Source organism: Gallus gallus, chromosome 2 (genome assembly GCF_016699485.2).
Source record: "Gallus gallus isolate bGalGal1 chromosome 2, bGalGal1.mat.broiler.GRCg7b, whole genome shotgun sequence".
Classification (NCBI taxonomy): Eukaryota; Metazoa; Chordata; class Aves; order Galliformes; family Phasianidae; genus Gallus; species Gallus gallus.
In genome coordinates, this window is record NC_052533.1 from 51,077,631 (window position 1) to 51,084,845 (window position 7,215).

At 41.4% G+C, this 7,215-nt stretch overlaps 1 long non-coding RNA gene across 1 annotated transcript; it reads left to right on the forward strand.

Annotated features, from left to right (window-relative positions):
* The first annotated feature begins 1,208 nt into the window (after nt 1-1,208).
* On the forward strand, nt 1,209-6,055 carry LOC124417760. Its single transcript, XR_006938582.1, has 3 exons — nt 1,209-1,253; nt 4,200-4,412; nt 5,335-6,055. It is a non-coding gene; the product is annotated as an uncharacterized LOC124417760 (long non-coding RNA).
* The last annotated feature ends 1,160 nt before the right edge of the window (nt 6,056-7,215 follow it).

The window sequence follows — 7,215 nt, forward strand, 5'->3', positions numbered from 1 at the left end:
GGAAACACTGAGGGGGAAGAGGCTGAAAGTCAGACTTGCTCCTCAGTTTGACTGCTGCATGGGGCATCCCTTGCCAGTGTCTCCAGAGCATATTTTTTTTCAGTTAATAGGAAATAAAAATAGTAAAAAAAATTTCAGGCCAATTGGACCCACGTCAAACTTCTAAAAAATAAGAAGTCTTCACAAGCTGGAAATCCCACTTTTCAGCCAGCTCTGAAAAACTCCAATCAAATAGTTTGAACAACCCATCAACTGTATATCATTTACTTTAGCAGTATATACTATTTTCCTACCGGAAATACTTACAAACAGCAAGTACATTCACAGAAACCAAGATGTGTTTGTGCATAACTTAGTAAAAAAGTGTGGTGAGAGGAAAGTTGGGGGGAGAATATTCAAGGAATATTAATCTGTGAAAAGCCTGATGATCTTTCCTATTCCTGTGACTGAAAAATGTTCTTAAGAAGGTGTGCATATTCACATACATCATACAGGGTTTGTCATGCAAGCCTTTGCTTTTTACTGTTCATGGCAGGTTATCCTCAGATGGCAATGTATCTCCAATTTCAGGCCGCAGGGAGGGTCGCCTTGTAATAGCACAGTGTGTAATGGGTTTCATTGCACTTGGGAACCAAAGAATGTGACCTTTGAGCAAAATAACATGAAGTAAAAAAATCATTCCGATCGCAGCTAGGTTGAGTTAACAGTTCAGGTGGCTAGGGAGTGCTTTGAACGCTGTCCGTGTGACCTCACTTCAGCTCTGCAACAATCTGTCCTTCCCCTTTGAACAAGACTTGCCAGTGTTTTAAATCTAGGGAGGGAAAGGGGAAGATTTGTTCATGGTTGTCCTATCCCTAAATATTCAAAAATCATGAAACAGATGTGTGAGGGACTATCTGAAAAACAGGAGAAAGAAAAAGTTCATCTTTACTTTTTCTGGATTTTGTGGCTGTCTTTACAATGCCCTTGGGTCTTATTTTCAAGCTTCTTCATAGTGTGAGGAGTAGAAACTTACTTCTGTAAAAATGAAAACTGAGATTCTCACCTAATTATATGTCTCCGAGAATGGGAAGTTATAGAAAAAACATAAAGTATCATGAGACTTGTGATAAAAATCACAGGGTTTCGCAATACGGAGTTAATCATGAGTTAGGAAGTAATAGCACTTGTTCTAGCTGAATCACAAAAAACAAACAGGCATAAACCTTATTCAAAAATATTCTGCAGGCATGACTGCCGAACTCCAGTTGGCTGTGAGTAATACTATTCATTATTTCAGAATATTCATATAGCCAGTAGGTATTTCTGGAAATCCTTGAGAATCCTGCATTTTGCATAATGCCAGCATGATTAATTTGTATTGAAAGTTCGTTACTTGACAATTACCTATCTACCGTTTAAAAATCTGAGTCACACAATCATCAGCCAGAAACAATACCAGGCTGTATGTTCAGATGTCCAAGGCACATAACAAATATTCAAAGGAGAAACTTAGCAATCAAACCACAGGCTGAAAGTTAGGCACTGAAACTATTTAGCTAAGTAGGAAAAAATAACATCTTCTTAGTAAGGCAGACCACTTGCAAGAGACTGTTTATCAAAGAAGGGGGATTGCATTCATAACTAAACGTTTAAAATGAATATTTGGATGACTACAGGATATTAGTTCTGATTGCAAACAAACAGGGATGCTCTTCTTGCCAGAAAACAAAAAGATCCCTCATATCCATTGTAGACTTAAGTCTGTCAGTTTAGCTCTGCTTATACAAATGGATGAGGCAGATGTACTCTCAGCCAGTCTGCTTCAGTCTGCCTGCGCAAACTTCCCAGTAGAGTGAGATTTGCAATCCAGTGTAAATCCGAGGTAACCAGTAATCTGCATGATTTATATACAGGTTATTGTTCAGCCAAAGCCTGGCATTTTGTTGATATGCCTGTTATTTAGATGTATTCAGAAGCCTTCCAATGCATAGTTTTTCCCTTGCAGTGACTGCATTTTCAAAAGAGATGCACGAGCCAGATCTTTTCTATTCCCCAAGGTTAAGGGAAAAAGTGAGATGTCCTCTGCTTTTTCAACTCCTTACCCATACAGAATAATTCATCTGCTGATATTAAGGTGACTTCTACCAGCAAATGTAAAGATGTCAGAAGGAGAATTTTTAAGCACACGTAATTGTTTATGATTGGTATCTGCTTTTATTTAGCATACTTGCTAGTGCTCTCTTTCTGCTGCTAGTTTGTAAGAATCTTTTCTTGACCAAGAAATCTGATCTTTAGGGAACTATATTTCATGTTCTTTCACTCTTTGCAAGCTCTGCCATAACAGAATCAATGTATCAAATCAGTCCTTCAAAGCAGCCAAACAGTCTAATAGTAAAGATAGTAGACGGGGACTTTTTTTCTAACATAAATTTGGGCAGGAAGGGATTATATGTGCGTCTGTCCATTTCCTGTGCTGCCCCTTCCCTTCATAAGCAGTGTGGGAGAAATGAGGCACAGCGTTTGATAAGTTTTTTACCCTTCTGAAAAAGTCTTGGTAAGAAAACCCTTCGTGATTTTTGAAACCACACTTTCACTGGGAAGTCCCACAGAATTATAAATTATCCAAACACGTTTACTGTGGCTTTGCACACTGTGCATTCTCTTGCAAGGCAGAGCATGGCAGCATTTTGGGGTGCCTGAGACACTTCTCTCTCCTCTCTGGCCCCCCCCCCCCCCCCCCGGTCCGTCTCAGCGCAGCTTGCAGCCGGGTAGAGCTGTATGTGCCTGGGCACATGCACCGAGGCGCTTGGAGAAGGGTGCCAGTACGGTCCACTGTGGCTGGGCACAAACAAGTTGCTCACCCCAGGTTTGCCACGACCTCCACCCGCTGCAAGACCTGGGACTTCCCCATTGCTCCCCAACACTGCCCTCAGCCCCAGCCCAGGCGCAGCCGTTTTGCCGGCCGGCAGCTCGTTCCAGCCCTGTTGCAGGAGGCACTCGGAGTTAAGGGGAACGAGGCAGGGCAAAGACGAGGAAGGGAAGACCCCCGGATCCCGGGCCGAGCTGCACTATGCCTCTCGCCGTGCTGCCAGCACCCCCTACGGGCCAGCTCGCCTCACAGCGCGGCGGAGGCTGCACACAGCGGCACGGCTGGCGGAGCCTAGAGATAGGCAGCGCCCTCGGGCCTGCAGGTAGGGCAAGGTGGTGCTCGGAGTTTATGCCACATACTGTGCGCTTTCCCACCTGCTTGTAACAACACAACTTCTATTCCTTTTCATAGTGGCCCTCAGCAAAAAGCTTTCACTTGGCACTTTCCTCCTGCTTCTCTGTTATTCACTGGTTATTATTTTCTTTTTTAAAAAATTCAGGCAACCAATCAAGGAAGCACAAGAATCTGCATAACTTTGAAGAACAAAAAAAAAAAAAAAAAAAAAAAAAAAGCATAATTTTGTACAGATTCATCCCTGCTAAGAACAAGACTTTATGCAATTTAGGCCACAAACCACTCATCACAAACACCAAACAACTAACAGATGGAACCAGTAGTCTGCAAACAAAGCAGAGGTTGAAATCGCATTCCCCCCATCTGGCAAAGATCTGCAGGAAACAGGATGTCTTTCTGAATGCTTTGCATCAGATGAATGTTTTGCATCTAGGAGGAGCAACTTGAATTAGGGAACAAATATTGTAATGCCCCTACAAGATCTACATACTAGATATCATGGTCCTCACTTTCTTTCAGGTTGCAAGACTGGACAGGCAAACTCAATTTTAGACTCAGGCAGAAAACAGTACTCTGAAGAAAAGCCTTCTCTTGTCAACAAAGCTATTTCACATAGGCATGAGAGAAAGCAATAGATAATGTCTCATGAGTACATTTCCTCATATATAACTGGGTGAATCCTGTCTTGTGAGCAGCCTCAAGCTAGTTCATCTCTGTAGCAGAGTGCACAGCATTCCTGCTCTTTCATTCCTTCACTCCATAACCCTGTACTGATTAGAGAGAGGAGCCTGTGGTTATTCAGTGACTTCAGTACCAATTACATAGCTCAGTTAGGGATTTAAACAGTTGTACTCTGTCCCCTGGCCAAACAGCCACCCAAATATAAAATAGGGAGAGATGCTGCTGGAAAATAAACAATGTTCCAGATGCAATTGTAATCAGCAGCAGTATGAGGAAAAAATTCACCTCACTTCTTCTCCTATCCTTTCTGCAGCAAAATTTACTAGCGGATGACTGTGAGAAAGTATTCCTCTTGAAGGAGACTCCGTGGCAATTAAGAAATAATCCACTGACTACAACAAATACGTAGATGGAGAGCTGTATTGCTGCTTTGTATCCTGCAAGCAACAGCTCTATCTGCACTCTGGAAATGGGTGTTGGCTCTACCTGAGATGCGCATTAATCCACTTGGCCAGAAACAGTTCAGGTACTGAACTACATTCACAACAAAGGTGACAAACAGCTTGAGGAGAAAATACACACACATAGAGAGAGACTTTGAGGTATATCTTTGATGCTGTATGATATTTAGATTATATCACTGCTTTGATGGGGGATTTCTTCAGTTCATTGGATGTTTTTCAGGGATAGGATACACCTGAAATACACAGTCTGCAGCCCTACTGCATGCTTTTAGCTTAGTGATTTGATCAACAGTCGATCACCACAACAAATCTTGGATGAGGACCTCTGACCACTGTGATATTTTGAGAGATATTCATACAGCTAAAATCCATATGTCCTAAAATCCACACATGACCTTGACCCTCTGGGCACTAGAGTTCCCTTTTCAATAGCAAGTAGTAGGCTAAGCAGTTTTGGCTGAACACAGCTCTCCCAAATAAAACTAGAGTCATCAATGTAAAAACTGAGACATTTCTGATTCCCTTATCTGAGCTCACAATTTATCCCATATTGCCTTCCTTGGTAGAATAATCAAGCACATCATCAATGTTGTTAATAATAACGGTAGAAGAGGTGGAAAGACATAACAAGAAAATTGTAGCAAATACTTTATTCTCACTGGGATGTAGAAATAAGATTTGACATAGAGAATAACTGCAATGAGCATATGATTTATTGTTTATACCATGTCATACAACAAAGCTCTGAGATATTTGTGGTCTAATAAAGTGATATAATGCTTTCTGTGTGTTTATCCATGTGGTAAATAGACAGCACAACTGACACCTAGAGGAACAGCTAGAAAATCAGAACTCTGAGGAGCAGTGACAGAATTTAACACTAGTTCCATCTCTCAGGAAATAAGCAAGCACATTCCTGGTGAATTAAAAGATTAGTTGTGACAATATTACAGTGCTGCTTTCCTTTCTTTCTACTCTTCCCAGGAGAGGAGGATATGAATTACAGAATGCTCAGCCCGACAATAAGCACCCGCAGCATCTTCACACAAAAGAGACTCAAAACCAAAAAATCAACTTTAAAAGAGATTGAGGCTGTGACATGGTTTCTGATGCAAAGTCAAAACTCTTAAAGAGAAAACAAACAAGCAAAAAACCAACACTAAGTCCAAGGCAGACAATCCCAACAGTTAATACTCTGAGGTATTTTATGCGTCAGCAGCCTGAGCAATGGCAGGAGCTGATTACTGGAACAAGAGAGTGACCATCAGTAGCTACTTCTGAAGAAACCACCACAGAAACAGAGCTACTGCCATTATGAAACAAAGGTATCTATCACCAAGTTGAAAACATCGTCCTGGAGTAGGATAACCTTTTGGACAGAGGTATTTGAAGCTTTCTGGTGAAAGTGAACATCATAAAAATTCCCTGTTCTAGCAGGTTTTATGTCATGAGTCATGGTTTTATGATTTTTGGTTAATGGTATTCCACATCATAACATCATGTAGTGCACTGGAAGTTAAAGTGTTAATACTCCAGTTCTGGACTCCTGTCCAGAAGAGAAGAACTATATTCCCCAGGGAGCTTTGCGGTCAGAGAGGAGATATAACCTCTGGCAAAGTCACCTGATGCCTCTTCTTTCCCTCAGCTCTCTCCCCACATTGCCTCAGCACTACTGTAAGGCCTACAGCTTTCAGATACTCTTTCTCTCATTATATTTGATATATTAGCTTCAATTCTAATTACATTGTATTATAGTGTGTTACCTTGCATTCCAATACCATATTTAGTAAATTAGTTTGTTTCTCCCCAGACTGTTGCCGCTGTTTTTAATTATTTTGGGGTCCCCTGTTTCCTTTTTCCAGAGGTGTGGATTTTGCGAAATCCCTCTGCCATACTAGTCACAGAACTGGGCCGAACCAGCCCATAAACCGTAGACATTCTTGGTGGAGAATGCAGGCAAAAGCTGCTTTTTAGCTTTTTAGAATAAATCTCTCTCGGCTCTCAGAGAGCTTCATTAGCTTCACTGGGAAAGTTATTTTTTTCGCAGGTGCTCACTGAAAACTTGAAACCCCTCCCCCCAGTGACAAACCAAGCCTTCTATGAAACACAAAGGTAATGCCAAAGGACTTTTCAAACTCAAAACTCAGCTATAAATCTTAGGCCACACTCAGGCTCACTGTGGTCTGAAGTCATCTGCCTGTCTTCAGTGAGCAAACCTTCAACATAGCACCCTCCCCAGTCCTTACTTTTGGATAAACGGTTTGAAATTCAAGTATATTCTGATCCTTTACGAAGGATAATACAAACATGAGATACACAGGGATAAAGCTACAGTCCGTGAGCAAATATGGCAAAACTGGGAAGCAAGCGTATCACAGCTGAATGGTATTTCGTTTGGCACGTGGTTTGCTTTTAGCAAAGAGGAAATCCAATCAGTATGCTCAAATTTTCCATAGTTTGGCCATGAAAGAGTTGTGGGCCAGCCTCCAGAAGTCTTCTTCCTTTATGGATCACCTACTTATGCAAGAAGTTTCCTTTGATACTGAAGGTAACCCAGTTTAGCTCCATTCTTCTTTATATCCACAAAGTCCTACAACTCAAGTGGTCAATCTGCAGACTTAGATTTGCCTTAAGTAACATTTCTTCATGTCATGGGTAGACAGTAGTATTTCTTCTCAGCAAGTGCCAATTAGGAAGAGTCTCTAATACTGCAAGACACGGTCTTCTTGTTCTTTTATTAAAATGTTTGTCTGTCTCTGTTACTGTTCCTTCAGCTAGGAGCAAATCTCTAGTTAGGCAAAGCACTGAGAGACTGCCACATGCTTCTACAATTATATGTTGCACATAAAATAATTCAAACACACT